We start from the raw sequence: 19,952 nt of genomic DNA on the forward strand, positions 1-19,952 counted from the left end.
ACACTGAAACAGAAGTCACCAGACCCTTATATATAGTGAGAGGGTGGGGAGGGGTATTACTCAGAAGGGTGGTGGGAGTGGGTGATTGGCTGATAGGTGTGGTAAACCTGTTAATGACTGCAATTGGTCTTACAGGAAAAAGCAAGGTGTGAGATGGCTAAAAATAGCTTTATCATGTATAATGAGATAAGAATCCAATGTCTCTATTCAGATCAGGTCTCTCCATGGTTTTAAGTTTGGTAATAAGTTGCAATTCAGCAACTTCTCTTTCCAGTCTTTTTCTGAAATTCTTTTGTAAAGAGTAAAATCAGTTATCTCAATATTCCATGGACCCAACTTTATGAACTTTAGCTGGTTTCTTATCTAGAAGCACCTCTGCCATGCCCTCAGTTTTCAAATTAATTTCCCATTTTAGGAAAAAAACCACCCTAGAAATGTGTTTTATATTTTCCTACTTCCAAACAAGAAAATCTGCCCTTGTAGGAGAATAATTCCACCTGTCTTTCTGAAACTTGGCAGACTTTGTCTCTTCAGAAGGGAAGACCACACCTGTAATGTGGAGACAGATAATTAAAAAGGTTCCTGCATTGGAAATCTCTGATGGATCAGCCTGAAATTTGGCAGACTTAATCACTTTGAAGATGGTCCTTTGCCTGCAAATTTCATCCACTTAAGTGAAAAGCAGGGGAACGTTGTAGCTGTTTTAGATCCCCTGTTGTAGCAAATAGGGGTGAAACAAAGCTTCAGATTTAACGGATCAGATTTGGATCTGAATAGCAGATCCAATAGAAACAACACAGAGCATATACAAAACTGACTAGGTTGCTTCCAAATGCTACAGTCAAAGATGCAAGGTGGATAATGTAGTTCCCTGCATGCGCCTAATGAAAACCACTCTCTGTGTTGTTTGATATGTTCTGGCACAGTTACTCTCCCATGACTTATTTCTTTCATTTCATTTTCACCTTTTTGTTCCACCACCCTTCAAGTCAGTTTAGAACAGCCTTTGTCACCCTGGTACTCTCCAGATGCTGGCTGGAACTGATCAGAATTTTACTTCAAGACATCTAGAGGGCAACAGGTTGATGACGCCTAGTTTGGATGGTCCTCTCCTTCCTATTATATCCTCACAGCAGTCATATGAGACAGGTTAGGCTGAGATTCAGTGAACAGCCCAAGGTCACCGAGTGCTAAGTGGGGATTTGAAAGCAGATCTCCCTAGTCCTGGTCTAACACTTTGACACTGGATTTGTCAAATGATAAAGCTGTGTATATGAACCAGGCCCTTTTCTAAGCTGAATTGGGCAAAGCCTAGTGAGTCACTACACTTTAAAGAAGTGACTTGAATTAACTTTACATGATACAGTATAGACAGTTATAGGCAGTATATATTGTGCCTATATAAAACATTGCATCCTCCTCCTCCTCTACAGTCTATTAAAAAATAAAACTTATACGTATGTATATGTAAACATTATTCCCTACTGGATGAGTCCAAAATCTTGCAGGCATTGGGTTGTTCTTTAGGCATGGAGAAAAAAGACCGAGTTCAATAACTCATTTTATACTTCTATAAGGTGACTTTGGCAGACATGTCATGCTAAGCATCTAGATGTATCCACATACCGTATTTTACCATGTATAAGACAACCTTTTTTCTGAATTTTTTGTGATAAATTGAGGGTCATCTTATACACGGGTTAACATGCCATAATAATAATAATAATAATAATAATAATAATAATAATAATAATAATTTATTATTTATACCCCGCCCATCTGGCTGGGTTTCTTCAGCCACTCTAAGTGCTAAGTAAGCAAGGGCTGCTGCTGTGGCAGTAGCAGGGAAATGTTGGAGAGGAGGCTGCTTACCAGTTCTTCTCAGCTTAGGAAGAGTATCTGGTGAGTGCCAGTATACGGTGTACAGTTCCATCAGCCTGAGTGGCAGATCGTCAAAAAGTTGCTCAAGAGCTCAGCGAACTTACAAAAGAAGCTCAGCAACTGTTGAGGGCTCCCCAAAATAGGGGTCGTCTTATACATGGGGTTGTGTTATACACACAAAAAATACGGTATATATCTCATCTCATCCAGGTTTCCTAATGCAATCTGTGCACGTATTAAGGAGCTTGCAAACTTGAAATGCATGTGGATAACATGGCATAAACCAAATTTTAAAAGAGCCTGGTTGTGTAAATGCATCTTAATAATGTTCTGATAGTGCTACATACAACCTAAGTCAATATGCTAAGCACACCCTTTCCCCTGAGTGATGGGAAACACCGTTGGCCTTTACAGGAAGAGAGAGCCCTGGAGATTTATGATGCCTTAGTGACCATCTATTTATTTACCCAAATTCAGGGTGGTTTCGTTTTTCGTTTTGTTTTTTTTTAAAAAAAAAAGAACGTAGTACTATGTCCCAGAAGACATCACAGAAGCAAGCAGAAATTACCACACAACAACACACATGTCATATAATCCCTAAATTACTACTCCCCCCCCCCCGAAAAAAAGCTCTGCACAAATTCATCCAAAGCAGGCAAAACTGAATGCAGCCCCCACCATGCCTTGGGTTTCTTTCTGTGCCTGTCAGGGTCCATTATATCCTTCGGTGATGAGGCCACAGCACAGTCTGGAAGACAGGTGGAGAACCTGTGACTTTCCATATGTTGCTGGCCTTCAGTTTCCAGCAGCTCCAGACAGTATGACCAACGGTCAGGTGTGATGGGAGTTGTGACCAAGCAACATCAGAGGACCACATGTTCTCCACACCCTGGCATGGAAGGAAGGCAAATTGACACAGCAAGACAATGTGTCTCACAGTAATTGAAGCAGATTTCCATCTTTAAAAAGGAAGGACAACACTAGCATCACCCTCCCTTCTTTTTTTGGCTGAGGCATGTCTACTTATCAGCAAATAATTTGGTGGCTTCCATATGCTTGTTTACCTTTCCTAGCACTTCCTGTGTCTGAGAAGAGAAGGAAAAACAAGATGTCTTCTTTATCGGTAGTCAAAACTGTCAAAGCAAATGAGAGAAAACTTGCGGAACTAAATTAGGCAACATAAATTATGAGAGGAGATTCGTGTACATTGCCACTAATGTGTGTGAAAAGCTTATAACATGAGATACCAAAGATCTATTAGATAGGAACAAGATAAATAATGGGCCATGCGACTCTCATGGTTCTTACTGGAAGCTGAATACCTTCAATGACTACAAGAGTTTGAAATGCAGGACAGAAAGGCAGAGTTCAAGATTCATCCAAATAAGACTCAGTATATTCACCCAAAAATGTAACCAGAATTGCATTCAAGGCTTGGGACTAACGTCCTGTCAGCCCAGTAGATATAACTGCAGAATGGGGAGTGAGAGAAGTGCAGCCCAGTGTGGACTTGACTTTATGTGACATTGAATCACACAATAGTGGAATTCGAAGGGACCCCGAGGGCCATCTAGTCCAACCTCCTGCAATGGAAGAATCTCAACTAAAGCATCCATGACAGATGGCCACCTGACCTCTGTTTAAAATCCTCCAAGGAAGGAGAGTCCACAGGATCCCAAGGAAGTCTGTTCCATTGTTGAACAGCTCTTATCATCAGGAAGTTCTTCTTTATTTTTAGTCGGAATCTCCTTTCTAGTAACTTGAAGCCATTGATTCTGTCCCAGAGACTTCAAACAGCTAAGTAGAACTGCAGCTGGCTGCTACCTCATGGAAGATCCATGGTCAGATTTCACATTCCTTTTGTTGTTACATTAAAGTAGGGTGGGGGATCTTTTTGGCAGCCCAATGGCCAACTTTGACAGCTTACTCGTCAATCACATGATGACACCACAATGTCACATGACTGACAACAAGTGGGTTACCCCTTTGCAAGCCTTCCTGTACCTCCTCTTTCGATCCCCAATGAATTTAAGATTGAAAAGAGAGAGAGATAAACTGAGAGTAACTAAAATTGACAGATTTACCCATCCCTAACACCCTGAGCTGCTTTTAGTATTGCAGTGGGAAAATATAGACACCAGTATTTTATTTTATTTTATTATTATGGGAATGATAGTAGTTTGGGGAGAGCAATTTAGTTCAGGAAATCTCACCTCATAACTCTGAATCAAATGCAGAGCTTCCTGTGAATATTTTTTTTTAAAGTAAAAATGAAAATCCCAGGAGATCGCATCATGAACTTCCCGCACCAGCTTTTGAGCAAAGTGTTGGACCACACGATGACAGCCAAGAAAATCTGGATCCCTTTCGACCTGTTTTCTGTTGTGTTTATGTCTGCCATTTTCTTGTATGATTTTACTGATGATTTTTGTTTTGTTTTAAATTAAGCTGTTGTAAGCTGCCTCAAAGGCTTTTATGTTGAAAGGCAGAGTACGGAGCTCTTAAATAAACAAACAGAGTTTGGATCTGAGTAGATGAGAAATTCATCATGCTAACAAGATGAGCTTTAAAGAAGCAAAACACCTATAAAGGCATTCTAAAATGATGATATTGGTATCTTGGTAATACTTGTTGCAGTACAGTTACTCTAACAATGTAAGACTCCTCATTCATTGTATCCGCTGTTCTTCCAACAGCACTGTACGTTCAGCCACTATTAATATCCCCATTTTGCAGATGGAAAGACTGAGGCTGAGAGAATGATGGCCACCTAATCATTTTAGATAGAGGTTGATGCACACATGCGCTCACGCACGCACGCACACACAAATATTGCTTGCAAGACGTTGGCTCCCAAGGGCCTCCTTGCATTAAGAAAAGATTATCACTCATCAGTTTCATTACGATTATGAGCCTGGCAGGAGGAAGGGGTAATCAGCAAAAGATGATCATCCCCTTATCACAAAGCTCTTCATCCCAGTGTTTAAAACTCTTGGACTCTTGCTGATGATGATTCATATCCCACCAATTTAACTTCGGTGGCCATAGCCTCTTGTTAACAGAAGGATGACATTTGTGAAAATTCATGCACTAAAGCAGCACCAACAGGAAGCTGTGGCAGAGCAGAGGCAAGGATAACGACAAACTATCCCATGCAATTTACCTTGCTTCAGCAGTATATTCAATTCCTTAACACCATTATCACACACCCCTATTTTTCTCTCTGTCCCTCTCATCACATGAGCGGCTCTTACTAGACACACACACACGCACACACACAAAAATCTATAAACTCTTTCCAGGAATACAAAAGCACTCTCTATGATGTTGATAAGAAACAGGACAGTCACTCTCCCCTGACATATTTGTTCTTTAAAAACAAATCAATGGCGCAGAGATTTGGCACCTGAATGCAGAGCATCGGCTTGATGAGGCAAAGATTGTCTTCATTAAGGGCATTAATATTCATAGAGAGTAGAAAATCTGACACAAGAGAGGACTCACTAACCTTTTCTCATATTAGATTTTTTACTTCTTAACACAATTACAGTCCGGCAATGACTTAATTAATGCTGCTTTTCGTCAGGCTCCTTTAAAGAGCTGTCAATTTGGTCCTGCAGAGGCTGTCAGCGAAAGAGAAAGACAGTCATGGAGGCTAAAAAAGACACAGGAAGGAATTCAAACACTTAATAACATTCAAAGTGCTATGCAAAGTCACACATCAGCCTGGATTAAAGCAATTTTTTTGTCTTTTCTCCTTCCCTACTTATGCTAATAATACGCAGGTATAAAAACGGGGCAGTTATCAACTTGTGGCTTGGGGATGGTGGACAGAGAGCACAGGAGGAAAGTCACCCAGATTGCTTTATCCTTTCTTTCACAAGTATCAGGCACATTTTAAACCTACTGTTGGGTTGGGGGGGGGAGAGCTCAAATACATCTCAATTTCCTACATAATAGAAAATATACTCCAAATATGAAGGTCTGATGCTGCTTCTCTTGAAATTTGCTGCAGCAGCTGGCTATCTCAAACAATAACCATCTCTACAGGAGAGAGATCTTACTCACCTGTTCAATCCTACACATGTCTGCTCAGAAATAACTCCCATTGAGCTGAATGGGTAGCATTCCCAGGTAAATAGGACTGATTTCAGCCTTAGTTATTTTAATGTATGATCTAGCTGCTGGAGTTGTTTTTATGTTGGTTTTGGTGGGCCTACAAACCTATAATCAAGGTGTAGTTGCCATGATTCCTTTCAGTTTCACTCATAAAGTGGGGGGCGCAATTCAAGTTGCAGTTAGGAATGGAAGAAGCCATCTATTGCAGGCAACAAACAAACCATGTTTGTTGCCTGCAGCCATGTTTCCATTCCACTGCAGTTTGGCTTCTGACAAAACCTGTTATTCATCTTGTGGTCCCCAGTAGCAGACCTTTACACAATTATGTAATTATGCCATTATTTTGTTATTCCACACCATTCTTTTTGATGGAAAGGCAATTCTTTTCCAATCAAAGGAAGTGCAATCTGCACTGGGGACGGGAACATATTCAGTTATGTTGCCATTTTTGCCATTTCAAAACAGCAGCAACAGTGAATACTGATTATTCCTGCTGGATTGATTTTCATTCTGTGCATAGTCTGAATAAGCAAACACCAGCAAGTTCCATTCTCATTTCTGTTTCTGTTGGAATTCTCCAGCATCCAGCATCATTGTAGCTATTTGAACAATCAGTGACAACTCGCGAGGCAGGGTGGAACTGCAGAGTGACACTCCTGACATTGAGATGATTGTGCCCTACCTGGAAAGGGCTGGGATGGGGCAGGATGATGAGGTCAGGGTTGCATGGACACCCTGGCAGAACCTAACCAGTCCTCCCACCACAGTGCCCAAACAGCCCCAGCCTCACTGCCACCCTGCCCCACACCAGCCTTGTCCATATAAGTTGCAGCAACACTGGTGTCAGGAGAAGGGCTCCCGCCAAAAGGGCTGCCTCTGCCTAAACTTTGACTGGTTTTAATTGTTCTGCACTCTTTTGGATTGTGTTTGCACTATAGTGTCAGGAACCACTCGATCTGCATGCAGCTGCCCCATTTTGTGACCCACTGAATTGCAGGTGGCATTTTGTCAGGGATGAATTTTTCACCAGTGGATTGGCTCAACACATCCAGGCTGACCATTGGGCAGGGAGGAGTATAAAGGGTGTCCTGTTACAGCTGAGCCTTGCTTAAGCCTCAAGGATGGTCACTTAGTGGAAATGCCTTGGACAGCTTTATTGCATTAGTCACTAGGCATGGGGAAAGGCCTATGTATCTGCATGTAGAGGAATTTTCAGGCCTCTTTCCATAATGAGTGAGAGTTCTGGTTCTTTAAGCCTTGGCTTAGTTCACCTTTCTGAGCAAAATGGAATTTTCTAATGTTCCGGGGTGTGATTCAAATGGGAGTCAGGATGAGCTCCTTAGTAACTGCCTTCTACCTTAGAATACTTTCCATTTACTTAAGTCTTCTACAGATACTCTGCTTCCCAGTCCCTTCAGAGGTTAGGTATCCCCCCTGACCTAGCACACTTAAACTTTGCATCTCTCTTCCCTTGAACATTCCCCAAGCCTTCTGGCACCGTGCAAAAACATAACAATTGGAGACCTTTCGAGGCAGGATAGAAGGCTATGTTGTTCTGTGCCTCTATGTTCCACTGAAATTATTTCCCAGATTTTATTTCTATTTTCCTCTGCTGTTTTGTTCTTTTATAATTGCTTTTATTGCATTTGATTGTGTTTATGTGCATTTGACATTTCTGGACAATTGTTTCCGACTGAAACATAGGCTATATGGGTTGGGAATAAAACAAAACAAAACAAAATGTACATATCAGCTGGGCATGTTTTCCCTGATGGGGCAAATAACAGGCTCAAGGATTGTGCTGCTGGTGGTGATTTAAATCAGAAAAATGGCATGGGGAATTTGATAGCACCCTCCTACTCTAGCATCATAGTCCTGATCTAATTCCTCCCAAGAAAGAAAGAAAGAAAGAAAGAAAGAAAGAAAGAAAGAAAGAAATTATGCATTTCCCACATCTCATTTAGTTTGGTCTTCAGCACTGCACTCTAGGTGGACATCCAAGTGTTTGATAAGAAGCATACCATGCTGCTTGCAATCTTTGTGGCAGATCCATTCCTAAATATAGGCTGGTATTTCAGAATGCCTTGGGTTACTCGTAGACTAATCCATCCCAGAATAATAGACTGAAAGGACAATGGAAATACCAAAATAAAGAACAATATTATGCTTGTAGCTGCATGCAAAGAAGGAACCATGGCGTCAAAGTTGAAGCAGGGATGGTTGAAGCAGTCTTGATCCAGTCTCGGTCCCTTGCACTTGAATAACCTGTTCCATCCCAAGCTTGTGTGGGTTTTTAAAGGAAAAATCCTTAAAAATCTATATGCTTTCAACAGATTTACATTATTTCAACCAACTGACAAGGTGGTCCAACAGAATCCGTAGTTCGTTCTTTCTTTCTTTCTTTCTTTCTTTCTTTCTTTCTTTCTTTCTTTCTTTCTTTCTTTCTTAAAAAGTTTCTAACTGTGAAGAGAGATTGATTTGTTAAAACACTCTAGGAATTGTGGTTCTGTGGGGAGAATAGGGGCCTTCTAACCACTCTCAGCACCCTTAACAAACTACAGCTCCCAGGATTTTTTGGAGGAAGCCATAGCTGTTTAAAGTGGTATCACAGTGCTTTAAATAATGGTGTGAATGTGGCCTTAGTCTGCATCCAGTTGTTTACTTCTTAGAGCCCCAGGCCCTCTGAAAAACAACAGAGCTTGGTCTTTTTTTTTCTTTTTTCTTTTTTGCAGTTTGGGTATGGCGCTATTTATTGCTGCCCCGATGCCAGTGAATAATGCATGAATTTCCTTCTCCATTTTGGGCTCTGCTTCTGCCTATTTGGACTGGCACAGCTTGGTAAAATGATTAGTAGCTTTTGTGGCACATGGTGACATATGCTGAACAGGCCTTGCAAATATCAACAGCTGTGGGCAAGCATTAGGTTCGAATTTTCCGCAAGCCTCTCCTTCTACTCTCAAATCTGTGACACTAAACACATATTTGTCCTCTCTCATGAGATAGCATGCAGCTCCAAACTCTCTCTCTCTCTCTGACTTTCTGGCCTGACTCAGTTCAGTTACAATGTAATTCCCACAACTTCACACTAGAATCACAAATGGTTCCTTCAGGGGTCACAATGAGAAACTTTGTAGGACTCAGGTGCTATTAAAAGGATATGCAGCAAAATAACGAACAAACAGGGAACCATGGAGGGGTGGACATGGAAGTCTTGTGATATGATATTAACAAAAGCAAATGTAAGTTGCACATACCAAGTTTTGGAAAATGCATAAATAAATTAAAAAAGAGAGAAAAAGTTTGTAGGGCCTCTGCTGGAATTTTATTTTCATGGTCAAACCAGATATTCCTTGTGCAGTTATTAATAGTCTGGCTACATCCAAATAGCAGTTTATTCCATTTTCATGACTTCCCCCTAACTGATATGTTTGCACTATGTCAAAGCAACTTCCGGAACTATAGTGGAATATAGTGCAAGTTTAATGCACATTCACATGTTATTTACTTCCAGGAGGAGGGGGGGGGGGAGAGACCTGTTTGCAAATAATATGGACACAGTATGAGAGCTAAACTGGTGCTATATTCCACTATAGTTCCACAAGTAGATTTACATTATGTGAAAGCTCAAATATTGAATGGAAATTGACAGTTATATATAAGAAAATAAATGTTATATTTTGGTGTATATTTTTATAAACTTTTAGAAGCTTTTAAAGTTTATATTGAAATAGATTTATAAGTATTTATTCTTCACAAAATCTGCATTAGGCATTATATAAATATAATGTAGTCATAGCTATAAGAGTGTATATAACAGAGAATATATAGCACTTAAATGCTTTTAGATAGATTTTTCAAGTTTTGTAATTCCAGATTGTATGTATAAACATAAAGAGGGAATATATGTAGGTAATGTGTTGGATTCATGTGTCATTATATAATACTTCCGATACATTTAAAATGTATAACCAAATATATAAATGTGCATGTAAATGATCAAATGAAAAAATGAATTGCATAGATATCATGAGGGGAAAATCCAAATTGAAACCTATACTAATACCACCAGTAGTATTTTTAAAATAAAATAAAAAACCTGTGGGGAAAATATGTTTACTTTAGACAACAGAGGCCTAAAAGACTTGGCTGAACTACACTATGGAGCCCTAACATGTTTGTTGACAAGTGCAGAATTATACATTTGAATCCATTAGCTAAAAGGATCCATAAACATTTGGATAATGGCACTTTTCATTTCGCCCCAGTCTATCACCTATCAGATTTCCCCCTCCTCCCTTCAAATAATTTTTCCTGTGCCTAAAGTATTACAGCTGAAAGGCTTTCCAGCGAACAAACAGGTGTTAAGCATATCTCTCTAATTTCACTTGAAACCCACTTCCTTTCCCGTTCCTTCCCAGTGCCCCCCCCCCCCCGAAAGTAAAATAATAACCTAGTGCACACATTATGGCTTAACTCCAATGAAGTTCTGAAGAGCCAAGTCATGGCCGGGTTGTAAAAGCAGCTTGCCTCTATGGTGGCCTGGTGCTGAAGACAAAATGGCAAAGGAGGCAATTTAGATGTCGGTGGGAGTGCTTCAGATAAGTGCTCAGAATATGGAAAGTAGGGAGAAGTGGCTGACCAGGTGAGGCAGAGCCACTATACTACGTTCCCACCAGGTGGGTCATTGCTCATTATGGGGAGGGGTGAGGCAGCAGGGAGGTCGGCATGATGTAAATCAGGGTGCCCAAACTTTTTTCAAAGAGGGCCAGATTTGATGAAATGAACCAAAGTTGTTGAGCTTTCTTTAGGATTTAACCCCAAAGTTGTAGAGCTTTTTTTTTTACAATTTTAACCTAAGTTGCTGAGCATTTTTTTAGGACTTAAAAAATCCTAGGTAAAATCCAGGACATATACAGTGGTACCTCAGGTTAAGTACTTAATTCCTTCTGGAGGTCCGTACTTAACCTAAAACTGTTCTTAACCTGAAGCACCACTTTAGCTAATGGGGCCTCCCGCTGCTGCTGCACCGCCGGAGCACGATTTCTGTTCTCATCCTGAAGAGGAAGAAGAAGAGAAGAGTTTGGATTTGATATTCCGCCTTTCACTCCCCTTCAGGAGTCTCAAAGCGGCTAACATTCTCCTTTCCCTTCCTCCCCCACAACAAACACTCTGTGAGGTGAGTGGGGCTGAGAGACTTCAGAGAAGTGTGACTGGCCCAGGGTCACCCAGCAGCAAATTTCTTAACCCGAGGTACTATTTCTGGGTTAGCAGAGTCGGTAACCTGAAGCGTATGTAACCCGAGGTACCAATGTACTGCTACGGGGGCCAAATTTTATTGATTGGCAGGCTAGACTTTGGACATGCCTGATGTAAATGGACCAGCAGAGCCAATGTGGTCTATTGCCAGGGTGCTGTCAGTGGCTCCCGGCTGGTTGCCCAGGAAAGTATAAAGACAAGGAAAAGTTTCTTACACTTCTTTTTTATTTCCAACTTTACAGAGAGATGCTATAGAACCCAGCATCTTGGATAATGGCGTTAACTTGAGTAAATCTCCACCCCACCCCTTTTCTCCCACTTCCTCATTCATCGTCATCATCTCCTCCTCATCTGCCCTCTGTCTTTGCTCTTTGCTCTCCTACTTTTAAGGCTCAACAGGTTCTGGGAGATGGTGGACCTGGAATGCTTTCTAGTGACAAAGTGTCATCCAGCTGCCTGCCTGCTCCTCCTCTCCAACTATTTCCCAGCTTTCCCCCTCATCTGCCTCTGAGCTGTGACCAACTGCAAACCACTGTTGTAAATCTATACTGCCTTCCTCTTCCTCCTCCCTGGAAGGGTCAGGATAGGGAGGCAGTCTCCACCACTCCTCCTCCTCTGCCCAGCCCCTGACACCCATATGTATTGCAAGCAGTGGCATAGCATGGGTTGCCAGTGTCCAGGTCCTGGGGGGGGGGGAGGTGATGGATGGATCTGTTCATGCATATTCAACTGCCTAAGGCGTTTGTGTCACCCAGGAGATTGCAACCACAGAGATAAGAAAAGAAGAGTTGCTTTGTTGTCTAGAGAGGTCACTTCTGGGTTCGCATGGAGAAGCTGTTTTCGACAGAGCCCAGCGATGGAAGCATGTAGCTATATTGAGGCAACACCTGGTGCTTAAATTTTGCACCCCTACAAATTTTGTATCTGGGGCAATCAGATGCAAGTAGGGGACTCTTACTAAAATCCACATGCTCTACTCACTGACTCACCACCATCATCATTGTCATGCCATCATATCACCTTGTAGCTTTCTAAAAGCAATAGCTTCCTAGGTCATAACAAAAGAAGTTGGTAGAGTATGTGGCTCCTGATCTCAGGGTTGTAGGTTTGAGCCCCATGGTGGGCAAAAAGATTCCTGCGTCGCAAGGGGTTGGACTAGATGACCCTTGGGGCTCCTTCCAACTATACAATTATATGATTCTATGAAAAGGTCATGGGGCTCTGGTCTCTCTGGGTCTCCTCCAATCTAAGTGCTGGTTAGGATTGTCATCGTGACTTCAAATCAACAGGAATTAGATCTACAATCTACAAGAAACAACTTGCACGCAACAATGCTAGGTTAATTCCATGCTGTTACGGATGCCTTGAAAATAGGCAGTGTCTGAAACTGAAACCCACCATGATTATCTTTTCCCACTCTGCTAAAAGGCAAAAGGAGAGAGAGAGAGAGAGAGAGAGAGAGAGAGAGAGAGAGCGCAGAAGCAAATTTTGTCTTATATTGTTTCTCCCACTTCACCAAGAGCCTGTGGCTGAGCCAAATGTAATCGAGTTTGGCTCCCTTGCAGAAATTAGCATGACTGAAAAGTATGCCAGGTTTCAAAACAATCTCCAACAGCTTCTGAGATTCTGGGTAAGCATTTGGGGGGTGGGGTGGGGGAGAATGACATGTTGTGCAGTGCCCAAGTCAGCCAACTGCTGTCACTGAATAATTAGATTTGCTAGCAAGAGAAGGGGAAGTCTTAAAATTATTAGGCAATAATGCAGAAGCTATATGAAGCAGAAAGAGAGCTGTACACCAATAGTTTGAAGGCATTTATATATGGGTATAAGCAGAACTGGCCTTGGCATTGTGATACTTCTGGTGAAAGCTGGAATAATATTCCTGAACAAGCTTTCCTGACCTACTAGCAGACCTGGCAGCAAATGGCAGCACCCTTGTGTGAATCACTCCTGGCAAGGCACACCACTGCCAACTGCATTCGGGTCTCCCTTTAGAGCAGGTACACTCAAAGCAGAGTACCTGTGGGGCATTGGAATAACAGTTGCCCAGATCTGACCCTCAAAACTGAAGCTGACTTTCTCTGCCTATGGAAGAATAAATGGAGCAAAGCCTCCAGCAGTTTGTAACAGGGAGTTATTCAGTAATCCTTGATCTGCGGATGTCCTTAAGGTTTATTTATATGTTAAACTGAACACGGGCACATGTCTTGACACATGTTCAAGTGTGTGAAAGACTGTACGCTTGTTGATCTGTGCACCTCAACTCTTTGTGCACACAGATGCTACACTCCTTGAATATTACATGTGAGCACCCTATATACATGCCCATACTTTCATTTCTGGATTATTGAAAGGTCGGTTAATTCCCACTGCCACAAGAGAAGACATTTCTGGCGGTTTTCCCATACGGATAGCCACCATTCACATTGCTTTGCAACTAAGACAATAATATGCTTTATTCCACTTGATACTTAACCATATCCTCTGCTGGGATCTTTACCTACTGTCTATTTTAACCTTCCTTAACACTGTTTTCTATGGTGGGTGAACCTATGTCCCACTTTATAGAGCACAGTCCTCCTTTTGAGGTGGCCATGTATCATACTTTTCAGAGGGCAATGCCCTGATTGAAGGTCTGGAATTTAAGAATGAAAAGCAGGGACCTTGAAGTTGTCCATCAGCATTTAGTTCCTGAGTGGCAGACAGAACAGGCACACATTGCACCTGGTTACATAGTCTCCCCCACTATTGCCAGATGTAGCAATTATTTTGAAAGTTGCATCTAGAGATGGAAAGTAGCACATTTTATGCAAATCTGCACATTTTATGCAAATCTGCGTATTTTCTTTCTTTCTTTTTCTGGGGGTGTATTTCCTCTTCCTGATCCATGCATAAATAGCCATCTTTTATTTTTCTGTGGACGATATAGACCCATCCACATGCAGTTCTTTACAGCGCTATTTTTCTAGAAAAAGAGATGCCGAAATTCAACACGAGCCCCTCCCTTGTCCTCTTACAATGACAATGGTACCCACCTGAGAGGTGCTGGAACTGAGTTCTGGTGAGTTTCGGCTGCATAAAAGCCCTAGCTGTTTACCACTTGATTCCTTTTTCGGTGCCCAAAGCCAATGTGAGCTCAAATGGTCCCAATTTTGTTTACTTTCCAACCTACAGAAATGGAGTTAATTTCATCATTCAGTGTTTTCATCATCGTACCTTGAAATCCCAGATTCGGTGCATGACATTTCTGCTTAAGGGGCTTGGACTGCAGAAGACCTCTGTCTGAGGACCCGCAAAGTTGTCCCAGGTAGACTGGCTATTAATACCAATCTCCCTCGAATAGTGAACTCAGGGCCAAACTAAGCTAAATGTTTTCCTGCTAATGATGTCAGGGTCTGTTTGCTTGCTTGCTTGCTTGTGGTTTATTTAATAGGAAGCACAGAAGATAGTTTTATCTGAAATGCAGACATGGATGAATTCTAAGGAGGAAGAAGTTACCTGCCCCCATAGGCCTAGAAACCATATTTTTTTCCACACAAGTACCCAAGAGAGGGTTGTCACCATTTGATGCTACAGAGACCCTTGATAAACTGTGCAAACCACTCCTTTGCGGCAGTTCTTGTGTTTACCAAGACCTCTCCTTGTTGATTGTTCAGACAAGACTTGGCTTGCCTTCTGTTCCAGCATTCCCCTCTCCTTTAATAGTCCATGCTTTAAAGAGTCTTCTTCTTCTTCTTTGGTGATCATTCTTAGCCGAGTAAGATTGTCTTCCATGAATACGGTCTTAACTGTGAGTCTGTAAGTGATTGTGGAGGCCAATTCTGGATCCACACATCCTTCCACAGTGGGGACATAGGTTTCCAGGCGGGAATTGATCATGCTGAGGATTTGCCAAGTGTTCCTTCCTCTTAGCATGTTTCTCCCTTTCATCCTGGGTTTGAGCGTCTTCAAAGTCCATGACACCTTTGGTAAAGGCTGTTCTCCAATTGGAGCACTCGCAGGCCAGTAAACTGCTAGGAACAGTAAACACAAATTGCCTTGGTCTTTGGTCATGCTGCGCCATTGCCCAATGGCAGGGAAATCTGTCCCAGTAACTATAGGAGCATGGCAGCACTGGGCTGATACAGCTTTAGTCCCTATCCATCCTTGTTGATTGCGAAGCAACTATTGTGCTGTTGGCATCATGGAAAGAGGGAACTAAATAATAAAAGCTGTCTTTCATTGCATCTGAAGCCAGCCTTGGTATAAATCACTATTACAGTCAACATTAAGGCTTGCTTTTTTTTGTTTATTGGCTTCCCTGGAGCATGTCCAACCAGGAAGGCCTTGTTGACGTGCAAGGGAGAGATTCTTAAGCAACACAAAGCATAATTCCAAATAATCTTTGACTGGGACTTGTTGCATATGGACTATGAATAAGAGACCCAAGTTTACCACCAGTGGGGGGCAGGGAAGGGGCAAATCTTCTCTAAGATTCGCCACACACAAACACAAAAATGAATTGTGTGTTTCCATGGTAATCTTAATATGTGTTAACCTTTGGACCAATAGAGGCAACTAGAACCTGTTGAAATCCAATAAAGGTGAATGTTGGAAGATTCACAACAGACAAAAGAAAGTGCTTCTTCAACAGATCATAGTTAAATTGTGGAATTTGGTCCCATAAGGTGTAGTGATAGCCACCAACTTAGATGGCTTTGAAAGCATCAGAGGAGGGCAACCAAGATGATCAAGGTTCTGGAAACCAAGCCTTATGAGGAACGGTTGAAGGAGCTGGATATGTTTAGCTTGCTCTGGAGGGTAGGACTCTATACCACAGGCTTCAAGTCACAAGAAAGGAGATTCTGACTAAACATCAGGAAAAACTTTCTGACATTAAGAGTTGTTTGGCAGTGGAACAGACTCCCACGAGAGGCTGTGGACTTTCCATCCTTGGAGGTTTAAGCAGAGGCCATCTGTCATGGATGCTTTAGCTGAGATTTCTGCATTGCAGGGGGGCTGAATGATTCTATGAAAGGGGGATATCAACTGATTTGTGCCAGCTACAATGGCTATGTTCTTTTTTCTGCTGTCAGAGCTAGTACGCTTCTGAACACCAGCTGCTGGGAATCACAAGTGGGGATAATGTCATTGCACTCAGGGCCTGCTTTGGGGTTTTCCACAGGCATCTGGTTGACCACTGTGAGAACAGGATACTGGATGAGATGAGGCTTTGATCTGATCTTACATTCTTATATTCTGTGCACCTTGCTGCTTCGCCTCAGGCAGTCAAATATATTGGGCTGGCTCTTTTCAAAGAAGCCTGTCTACTGCAATGCCTGTTTTCTGGTATACAGTGGTACCTTGGGCTAAGTACTTAATTTGTTCCGGAGGTCCGTTCTTAGCCTGAAACTGTTCTTAACCTGAAGCACCACTTTAGCTAATGGGGCCTCCCACTGCTGACGCGCTGCCAGAGCATGATTTCTGTTCTTATCCTGTAGCAAAGTTCTTTACCTGAAGCACTATTTCTGGGTTAGCGGAGCCTGTAACCTTAAGCGTATATAACCTGAAGCGTATGTAGCCCGAGGTATCACTGTATATCAAAAACATGGTTTTTAAGGGACTTTCAGAGGTGCAGTGTTTTGATGGCTGAGGATGTTATTTATACATATATCATTTTTTTCCAGCTGCTGTGTTTATTTCGGGCAGCTTGAACCCCATAGCTCAGTCGGTAGAACATGAGACTCTTCATCTCAGGGTTGCGGGTTCGAGCCCCATGCTGGGCAAAAGATTGCTGCATTGCAGGGGTTGGACTATATGACCCTTGTGGTCCCTTCCTACTCAGCCGTTCTACAATTCTGTTCCATAATTAATTGATTTATAAATCGGATTTTTTATGGTTGCTTTACATGATTGCACATGTGGATATCAAATTAATTATTTTTTTTAAAAAAGGCAGGATACAAATTATTTTTTCCTGATAAATATAAAATGTAACTAAATGAGTCATAGAATTTTGCCACTTGGGCAGAGGATACCAATGGCCAACTTAGCTCAGATGAAAGCACTTACTCTGAGATATTTGGGGTGCCTGTATGAGTTCTGTGCATCTTCCTGCAAAGTGGTAGAGAGAATTTTGGCACGTGTCTGGGGCTGATTCAGTAAAATAGTCACCTGTATCCGTCCTTGGAGCTAAGAGAAAAGACCTCTCTCCCCCCCCCCCCATGCTCACCTGCCTACCTGCCCTGGGAATATGGCTGTTACCCATTCATTGGCTTAGCATCCAGAGGACTGAAATCACTTGAACATATGAGTGGATGAAGAAAAGAAGCAATACTCATTTTTCTGAATCTTCGAATGGGAAGTTGCAGACAATTATTCCTTATTAACTGCCTGAAGCAGAGCTCCTCTTTCACCTTTGCTGGAATGCCTCAGCATTAGGGTAAACAACACAATGCTGTCTTATCATAATGAGGCTTTGCTACTCTGTAGCAAGAACTTGTCAGAAACAGATTGTGATGTTGATTCCTCGATGGGTGGGGGGGGGAGAAGGGGGCCTAAATTAGACTTCTATAAAAAGAATATTGCATATTTATTTCCACAATAACGCCAAGGGGGAAAGGGGGGGGGGGAGAATGTTAGTCAAGAAGCAAGCAATTGGGTGAATAAATAAGCTTGTCTTTGTTCTCATCAATTAAGTTATTACATCAGTTGGAAAACCAGTGAATTATAATACAGATGTTTAATGAAACACTGCTGTGCCTATAAGTCAAACTCCTATTTTGTAGTGTGATTTTGGCTGCATAGTTTTGTGTGTGTTAAACCGTATTTATTAGCTGATACCCATTATTATTTTGAGCAAGGTATAATTCAGTTGTCAGGCTGCAGCACTGGGAAGGAGATTTAATCAGCAAGAACCCGCTTTGCTGCTGAGCATAAAACAATGCGGGTTTCATGAAGCAATCACACCAGTGTGGAAAAAATGGGATTAATTAGTATTGTACAAGAACAGGCAGCATGCTCATTAAAACCTTGTGAGCTGCCTCTTGATAAACTGCCACTTGATAGGGCCGCATTAATGTGACAAGGCAAAGACTTTATTTCCAAATCCTTTCTGATTATATCGCACTTTTAAGTTACCTGGATAGGCACTCCAAGGCTTTCGGAACACAAAGATCAAAATTGCCACACGAGATCCCCAAGACACTGGGACAAAGGAGCCTGTGCATAGATAGCAAGGCTTCAAAAGACAACTTCTTCTTTTCCTCTTTCTTTCTTTCTTTCTTTCTTTCTTTCTTTCTTTCTTTCTTAAAAAAAGCTCCCGTTCAAACATAAATCAATTGCTGTAAAATGAGGCAGCTCCAAAGGTGGTAAATTTGCATTTACACTCAGCAGGTTGGTCTGAAACTAATTTGACAATTGGCAACCGCCCTTAATGAATCCCATATACAAATCTCACTGCCTGTTTGCCGAATGCATCTTAGACTTATGGATAAATAAGAGTCTTATTAATATTGTGGATGTTTCAAAGGGGCTCTGAGGCAAGGATTAAAAACAGGCAGGAGACACTCCTGCTTTTTATCATTTAAATGTTGTGCCGTCCGTATGTTAGGTATATGGGCGTATTTCTTTCCGTGCTAACACAGACACACACACATCGTTCTCACCAGCTAAAATGACTATTTTCACTAGCGCATTTGTTTCAACATGAAACGAGAAGAAGAAACTAAGGAGAGAGATGCCTGAATAACAATGGTAAATGTTCGATGGGATGCAGTTTTGATCTTGTGTGTTATTTTCCTCTAGGCATAATGTTTTATTCCTTCCTGAATTTGTAGCAGTTTTGATGATTTACTCATACACCAATTTCGTTTTTCCTCCCTCTGCCCCTTGGCTCTTCTGAATTAGCAGCTATAAAATTTAATTTCAACTTTTAATAGTTAATGGAATCTATAGCCTGCTCCCTGATGCCTCGGCGATCTGAGAATCTGACTTTACATGTAGCTTTTAGCTGACATTGTATGTAAGGTAATTGCAATGCAATACACTTATCTGTCAGTATGTATTTGTAGGTGTGGAAAACGCCACTCAGAGAGCACAGATCTCCAATTCCCCAAAGCTTTCCCTCCCAACTATTTTATTTTTTTTAAAGCAAAAATCACCTTGTTAAAATCTCAACACCATATTAAATTAATGTTCCTTCCCCCTCGAGACCTCCAAGTATTCAAGTTACCAATTATAGATTGTTTGCAACTAGATTCATGCAATTCCAACCCATTCTAGCGGCGGAAGGCATCAGACCGCAGGCAAGGTACCCGAGAGCAGGCGTGATATGGATGAGTACAACCCTTTAACGGAGTGATGTGTTGCAATATTATTAATTTAAAACCCTAAGATCTCATTGTTGTGATCTGGGCTGCATGAGGTAATGCGAGATGACAGCCATTGAATTAATAGAAAATGGGATTCATCTCCTGAAATTTCACACAAAACACAAACAGAGGGAAGACAGACAAAATAAAAGGCAGACAGACAGATAAATGCCACTAATATGTTTAAATTTAAACTGAATGGGTGAGAGGTTTGGTGTTTTTGGGGGTTTTTTTTAAGAGCAAATGGAAGTTACCAGTTCCATGATGAAAGAGAGCGGGCGTTACTTTTCCCTAGTTGCACTGGGCATTTCAAAGAAAACTGTCCTCGGTTTCTTTCATTTTCAC

The 19,952-nt window shown here is 41.7% G+C and overlaps 1 long non-coding RNA gene across 1 annotated transcript; it reads right to left on the reverse strand.

Annotated features, from left to right (window-relative positions):
- Positions 1-328: 328 nt before the first annotated feature.
- LOC310847446 lies at positions 329-5,687 on the reverse strand. The gene is made up of 3 exons (XR_014565810.1): positions 5,390-5,687; positions 2,946-3,014; positions 329-549 (listed from the first exon to the last, which is right to left on the reverse strand). It is a non-coding gene; the product is annotated as an uncharacterized lncRNA (long non-coding RNA).
- Positions 5,688-19,952: the final 14,265 nt, after the last annotated feature.

This window comes from Podarcis gaigeae (assembly GCF_964106915.1).
Source record: "Podarcis gaigeae genome assembly, chromosome: 6".
Lineage (NCBI taxonomy): Eukaryota > Metazoa > Chordata > Lepidosauria > Squamata > Lacertidae > Podarcis > Podarcis gaigeae.